The 7,704-nt window shown below is 40.8% G+C and overlaps 1 protein-coding gene across 1 annotated transcript in view; it reads right to left on the reverse strand.

Moving 5' to 3' along the window:
* Positions 1 to 3,791, reverse strand: part of adamts10 (ADAM metallopeptidase with thrombospondin type 1 motif, 10) — a 52,284-nt gene extending 48,493 nt beyond the window's left edge. Inside the window, exon 1 of the mRNA XM_077535017.1 lies at positions 3,666 to 3,791. The gene's annotated coding sequence lies outside the window, so the exon portion shown is untranslated. The remainder of the gene's footprint in view (positions 1 to 3,665) is intronic.
* Between the last annotated feature and the right edge of the window lie 3,913 nt (positions 3,792 to 7,704).

A 7,704-nucleotide genomic window follows, 5' to 3' on the forward strand; every position in this document is an offset into this window, starting at 1 on the left:
TATCAAGTGCTTTTCATTACCTCAACTCTCATCTTGTTTTATTTTATTTTTTTAAACCTAGAGGGGGGGAACTAGACCTCCCCAATCCCGTCGCCTTTTAAGTCAAGCTTCTTAAAATGATTTGTGGACACACAACAACATGCATGCACTATTTTTCAAAACCTCCCACGGTGAGAGATAGTCATAAAACGTCATCTTTCAGATGTGTCAACGTCGTACATTTTGCGTGGTCTCTCTAAGGCAGGGGTCAACAACCTTAACTGTCAAAAGAGCTATTTTAGGCCAAATAAATGTCCGAAAATGTGTCTGGAGCCGCAAAACATTTGAACATTGTTTCGTTCATCACAAAGTGAGTTAGTGTGAACTGAGGGTGCAAGAGCTAGAGCTGCACCATAACAGATAATATGCAGCATCCAATACTTTAGTTTGAGATACATTTTCTTCTTCAGTTTTTTTTCCCCAGTTTTTGGACATTTTATTTTTGAACATTTTCTTTTCTGCCTTTTTAAAAAAATACATTTTGTGACTATTTTCTGTACATTTTATGATAAATTGGGGGATTTCTTCTTATGTTTTTCAACATATAGTTACTTTTTGAACATTTTCTTTTCTGCCTTTTTTTTAAAATCAATTTTCTGACTTTTTGGCAATTTTTTGTACATTTTATGGCCATTTTCTGCCTTCTTTTGTTTTGGAGCATTTTATGAATGTTTTCTTATCTGCCTTTTTTATTCAATTCTCTGATATTTTTGCCAATTTTCATGGACATTTCATGGTAAATTTCTGCTTTTCCTCTTCCTTTTTTGACATTATATGGTCACTTTTTGGACATTTTTAGTTTAGTTTAGTTTTTTTTTTTACTTTTTGATATACCATTCATCTCTCTAACAGCTTACAAATTTGGGATGCGACATTTTTTCAAATATTGAATTTTATTTTTTTATCTAAATAATTAATTTAAATAATATTTAATGTATATGTAAATAAATATATGTAAACAAATATTAATTTATACAATTTTCTTTAGAGATCCACAACGAGCCACAGGAGAGGGACAAATGAGTCATATGTGGCTCCAGGGCCACAGGTTGCAGACCCCTGCACTAAGGCAAAATAGAAACGTTCATCACAAGGCCAAAGCGAGCGTATGCTCCCTGTTTGGATGAAGACATCTAACAAAGCCTTGGACTAGACCGTAGCGAGACAAGAGAGAAATTGGACCGAGCTGCAGACAGGCCACACAGTTTTCTGAGCAATCACGATTTACAAAAAAAAAAAAAAAAAAAAAAAAAAGGGGGAAAGAAGAAGGAGAGAAGAAAGAGTTCGTTGTTGTAACGAGAGGGAGAAAAGTTGGACCACTCAGGATAATTGGGTGGGAATTGAAGGCTGGGCCAAATTCGCAATGTAATGATGCTAAGCCGGCGCAGAAGCCATTTGACAAAACTTTTTTTTAGGCAGCCGGTGCAGCACTATGTGTGAGATGGGCTGTATAGTCAGTTTATAGTATATGGAAGAAGAAAAAAAAAGCAAACTCTGCTGTCCTTGTCTTAAACCGCTGCCAGATAATGTGCGGCTATCTGAAAACTAGCTCGCTAATCTAAACCATATGACCGAGTCAGAATAGTTTGTGTGGCGCAAACAGATGCTAAGTGTCCCTCAGTCTCACTTCAAGTCTCTCTCTCTCTCACTCTCAAACGCTTTGATCAGAGAGTAGCAGTTTATTATTGCATTAAACCGGTGGTGCTGCTTCCCTTCTTCTAATAAGACCTTGAGGCAGGAGGATCAAATGGCCCGTAAGAATGTCACAAGTCAGAGGCAGCGTTTCAGACTGCTTCAGCAGGAATTATTCCCTCAAAGCTGTCCTGAAAAAAAAAAAAAAAAAAGATATTTTTAACAGCTCTCCACGTATAACCCCTGAACAGGTGATGGGAGTAATGCAAAGCAGAGGGGGATCTATCTCAGACTAAACTCTCACTCAGTGTCTGGTATAAAGACAGAGGAAAAGAGGGGCAGGCATTCCTCTCTCCATTTCCCCAAATAAACAGAGCGCAGATGAAAAGTGGGAACATAAACAGGACCGAGAACCTCCAACATGAACCCCTCACTCTGAAAATGTGCCCTGTAAATCTGAAACAATATTTAGGGAGAGAAAGAGTGCTGACTCGACATGGACTGAGTCAGGACACAGCTTTGCACACACAGCCGAAGCTCATATTCGCCATCAAATGTTATTCAAATCATCAACGTGAATCTTCTTTAATGCTGCCATCTAAGTCGTATCTACAAAGAACCAACGGCGCTGCAAGACGGAATAGACTTCAAGAGACCACAGTAGTTGGCAATGTAGGACCTGGAAAGTGCTTGTTAGTGTCCTCTGCTGGAGAGCACTGGCATGTCCGCGATGATAATGTGTGCATCCAACGTGCAACAAAAAAAAAAATTACGTCTATTTTCTGCACTGATTAATCCCATTAGGTCTACAGGTGGACTGGAGCTAAATTTGAGTCAGAGGCGGGGTACAGTATACACTAGACTGGTCGCCGGTCAATCGCAGGGCACAGACTGAGCAGTATAGTAAGTAAGTAGAGAAACTGGAACACTATAGCCATGCTGAAGCTCAACTTTGTCTAGACTATTTTTAAAGTATTTAGAAAAATCATTGCTTTAGATTACTGTGTAGATAGATGAAATATAAATGTAAAACTATATTATAAGCAGTCATCAAAATTACATCTTTATACTTTAGAAATTTTAAATTAATTTTACGTAACAACTGCCAGCGCATATTAGCAAATCCCAGTCAGAACCTCCAAATATATACATAAAAGGGAAGTCTAATATTATTCACAGTTATGTATAATGATACGGTGATGACTTATAATACACCCAATACGTACAGTCTGTCAAACTGTAGATTTGAATGGAGTGTCCATCCACATGTTTGCACACAAGTGCACATAAAATAAAAGCACAACAACAACAACAACAACAAAACCCACCTTAGCCTATATTTTACACTTTACTTTGATTTCATGGCCACCAGCCGGTCGGTTGTACTTTGCCAAGGTTTGGTATAGACAAACAACCATTCGCACACACATTCACACTTGTGGACAATTTAGAATCTTCAATAAAAACAACCATGCGGATTCGAACCGCCGACCTTCAAAATGTAAAGCAGAACCACTCACCAATTGTACCTGATCTGATCAATCCCATTATTTGTATCACACAATATCTGCAAATAATGCCTCAATATACTGCATGTACAGTAAATATGGGTCCACATCATTTAAGACGCACAATTATGACTTAATAATTGATCATTTGCCCATATCAATGTATTAATCAAACGGTCAATCATAATCATAATCATGAAGCTCCAAGTCCTTCCCCCAGCTGGTTGCCCCTTCACACGTGTGCCTGATGTCAACTGGTGGTCACCTCTGTCTTTGTCTGCCTGTCCGCCTCGCTCTCTCTCTCACACACACACACACACACACACTGACTGTCATTTGGTAACGAGGTAGCGCAACTACAAAAAATAAACAAAATACTGTGTAGAAAACACACAAAATCAGGAGATTGAGCCTCCAAAATCTCTGTCCTTTGAGTGGGTTTTAAGTCTTTATGTTCGCAAGAGTACCTGGGCTTGCTGACCTTACCTCTCCGTGTCCTCGGCACAAGTTTCCGCTGCGCCCGCTGCCTGTGCACGGTCTCCTTCCACCGTCTCAGAGCGGAGAAGGCGCCGGCGGTTGACTGAGCTGAGCTGAAGAGACTTGACTCCTTCTCTTTCTCTCTCACCCCAGCAGCACCGTTGAGTTTCCGCAAGTTAGCTATAATGCTACACCTCTACTTCCGGTTGAAATTAGAAAATAAAATTAAATCAGGAAGTGCGTTTTATTTCCACACAAGCACCCTTTTTCCTGTTGCTCATACTGTCCAATCATTATCTTATATAACGGCCCCATAAAATACGTAATACTTTGCTCTTATTAAAAAACTAAAATAAAAGTAAACAAAACCTTTTTGTCTTTAAAAAGAAAAACAAAGACTCTATAGATTAGAAGATGATTTATTTTAACCATCGTTATCTTTTTTTCCCTATTGTTTTTTGGGTTGTTGCTCACCAGTGATGTGACAATGTAATTTTCCTAAAATTGCAGTAATGATAATTTGAAAATGTAAAGCACAGACACATAGAAATAAAGTGAGGCATGCTGATATTTTTCTGATTCCTACTTTGTTAAATTCCATCCATCCATCTCCTTGACCGCTTATTCCTCACAAGGGTCGCGGGGCTGCTGGCGCCTATCTCAGCTGGCTCTGGGCAGTAGGCAGGGGACACCCTGGACTGGTTGCCAACCAATCACAGGGCTCACAGAGACGAACAACCATCCACAATCACACGCACACCTAGGGACAATTCGGAGCGCCCAATTAACCTGCCATGCATGTCTTTGGAATGTGGGAGGAGACCGGAGTACCCGGAGAAGACCCACGCGGGCACGGGGAGAACATGCAAACTCCACCCAGGAAGGTCCGAGCCTGGACTCGAACCGGAGACCTCAGAACTGGGAAGCGGACGTGCTAACCACTCGACTACCGTGTTGCCCCACTTTGTTAAATTATTGCTAATAATAATCCATCCATCCATTTTATTGACCGCTTATTCTTTACAAGGGTCGCGGGCTATCTCAGCTGGCTTTTGGGCAGTAGGCGGGGGTACACCCTGAACTGGTTGCCAGCCAATCGCAGGCTAATAATTACTATGTCAATTAGTGTTCTCACATAGATTAAGATAATTAATCATTAATCCATCCATCCATTTTCTTGACCGCTTATTCCTCACAAGGGTCGCGGGGGCTGCTGGCGCCTATCTCAGCTGGCTCTGGGCAGTAGGCGGGGGACACCCTGGACTGGTTGCCAGCCAATCGCAGTTAATCATTAATAATAATAATAATAATAATAATAATAATAATAATAATAATAATAATAATAATAATAATAATAATAATAATAATAATAATATAACGCTGGCATTGGGCCGAATCTTATGTAATCAGATTTGTGCCAAAACGAATCAAGCAAAACTTCTTGAAGCGTAAACAAAACTAAAAGGAGTCAAGCAAAACTGCTTGAATTGTAAACAAAACGTTTAGTTTCAAACAAAACTTTTTGAAGCGCTAATAAAAACTGAGACTTTAAAAAAAAATGTTTGGTCTCGATAACATTTTTCATTTACGCTTCCTGGTTTCCCATTTACGGCCCCTCGTTTTTCGTTGATGCCCCCTTGTTTGCGCTTCCTCCTTTTGCGTTAAAGCGCAGTTTTGCTTCTGACTTTTGGCACAAACCTCACAGAGATTTGTGCCAAAAAGCATCAAGCAAAACTTCTTGAAGCGTAAACAAAACTAAATGGAGTCAATCAAAATTGCTTGAAGTGTAAACAAAACTTTTAGTTTTAAACAAAACTTTGTGAAATGCAAACAAAAACAAAAACTTTAGAAAAATGTTTGTTCTCAATGACATCATTTTTCATTTAGGCTTCCTGGTTTTCCATTTACACTCCCTCGTTTTTCATTTATATGGAGTTAGAACAATGCCAAAACCCCGTAAACACAAAAAACGGGATCTATGTTCACAAAACTTGATCTACGTAAACAAAACCTGATTTAAGTACACAAAACGTGTGATCTACCTACACAAAACCTGATCTACGTACACAAAGAAGCACATCTTCAATTACAACAACAAAAACATCTTTCAAGTGCAAAAAAATGTTTGCATACGTAAAAAGCAATTCTACAACTACGGATAAAACTCACGTGACTTTTGGCAGCGATATTCTGCCGAGGGAATGGAGTATTTGCCACGGAAGAGGCGGAACTGTTTTTGCACATCAGTTTTGGTTTCGGTTCGGTTTGCGACGTGTGGGCTGCGTGCAGCGTCACAATACTTGTGTTTCCGACTTTGTGCCCCTCGGTTGCGCATTCGCGCCCTGGACCGGAATCAAAGCTCATGTGCAAAATCCCGGAAGTCCCGCCTCTTCCGTGGCATATACCCCATTCTACGTGCCGAAAACCCAAGATCTACACACGCAAAGCCAGTTAACTACAACAGGGGGCTCTGTTGAATCAGCGCCGTATTGAGAGAGAGTTTGGCCAACTCATTGAAGAACTACTACGACGTGATTGGTCAACTGCTGGCATATGGATGCCTTGTCGTGACCATGCCGCTGCGATTACGTTATGTATTGCATTAGGCATTTATGGCGTTCACAATCACAAACACTTCATTAATCTAAAGTCTTTAAAAAAAAATTTAAAAAAAGTAACTCGGCACACCACTCATTTGACGAGGTACAAAGCTGCAGTGTGCAGTCCCACCTACATCAAATCTTTGTATTTTACTTTCTTTATTTAACCCTAAATCTAACCCTGCATCACAACGCCACTGCCTGGTTGTAATTGTGAACAACGCCATTCTGAGCAACACGGCCTAATTGCAATATGTAAGTGATAACAATAATAGAAACACTCATGGCTCTGGAAACGCCAATTGCACCAGCAGCATGATAACGACAAGGCGTCCATATGTCATGTGAGCCGTCAACTGTATCATTCTGGATCGAGGTTTGGTGTTTGCTCACTGCTCAGTCATTGGGCCAGCGCAGGCAAGCGAAAGCGCAGTCGTGCACTACTATTCACCCGGAAGTGGATTTGGCTAATGCGCGTCTCCAGAGTGCGCGTCAACCCCCCACCCCACCCCTCCCAATCCCGATTGTCATTGGCTAGCCGTAGCTGTCAATCAAAGCCAAACTTGAAAGATGGTATGTGGTTGGCTGGCACACACACCCGTCACCATGGGCGGGCCATAGGGGTCCGTGCCCGCCCACCAAGATGATTGTGCCCGCCCAACTTGAGTTGAGGCATGGATCTCTAAAATGGTTATCCTTTTTTTTAATTATATTTTTACATTCATTCGGTTTAGCACTCTTATATCCGAGTGTCAGTAAACGCAACACAGGTCTTGCGGTGTCGGAGGTATGTTACGTTTGTGTTGGCTGCTTCAGTTCATTGCTTCTAATGCTCGCCACTCGCCGAATTGTTCTTGTTTTTGGCGTCGGCTACGGCCAACGGTGGCCGTTTGTACAAGTAACGTTTTCTGGCAGCATTCTTGCAAGATGTCACAATATGAAGAAATAGTGGTATGGTTTTGTTTGATTGATAGTCTTATCTGCAACAGCCATCACAGTCTTACTGAAAATAATGCTTGGTATGCCTTACGCTGACTTATACGCATACGCGACAAATATGTCAATGTTGGCGTGCAATGCAAGAGTCATGTACATTTTGTACAAGTGAAGCTGAAAGTTTCTGAGGACGCTGGCGCACAAGACAAGTGAGGAGGGACATACTACAAACTACTTTCGTGTCGGCAACTAAAGAGTCACTTGGGGAAAAAAATAAAATAAAATAAAAATAAAAACCTCTACGGGACCCACATATCGTTTTGGCATCTACAATGAGGTAGGATTTTGCTTTCCTTTTTTCTTTTTAATTCTGCTGCAGACACCGTTCAAACAGGTGGCCCGTTCGAAGCAATATGTCAGCACATCCGCCCTATTGGATGTGGCAATTGTATTTGCCATTACATCGGCAAAAATAGTAAGATTGACTTTGAATGGGATAATATAATCAAAGG

Source organism: Festucalex cinctus, chromosome 10 (genome assembly GCF_051991245.1).
Source record: "Festucalex cinctus isolate MCC-2025b chromosome 10, RoL_Fcin_1.0, whole genome shotgun sequence".
NCBI classification, from domain to species: Eukaryota; Metazoa; Chordata; class Actinopteri; order Syngnathiformes; family Syngnathidae; genus Festucalex; species Festucalex cinctus.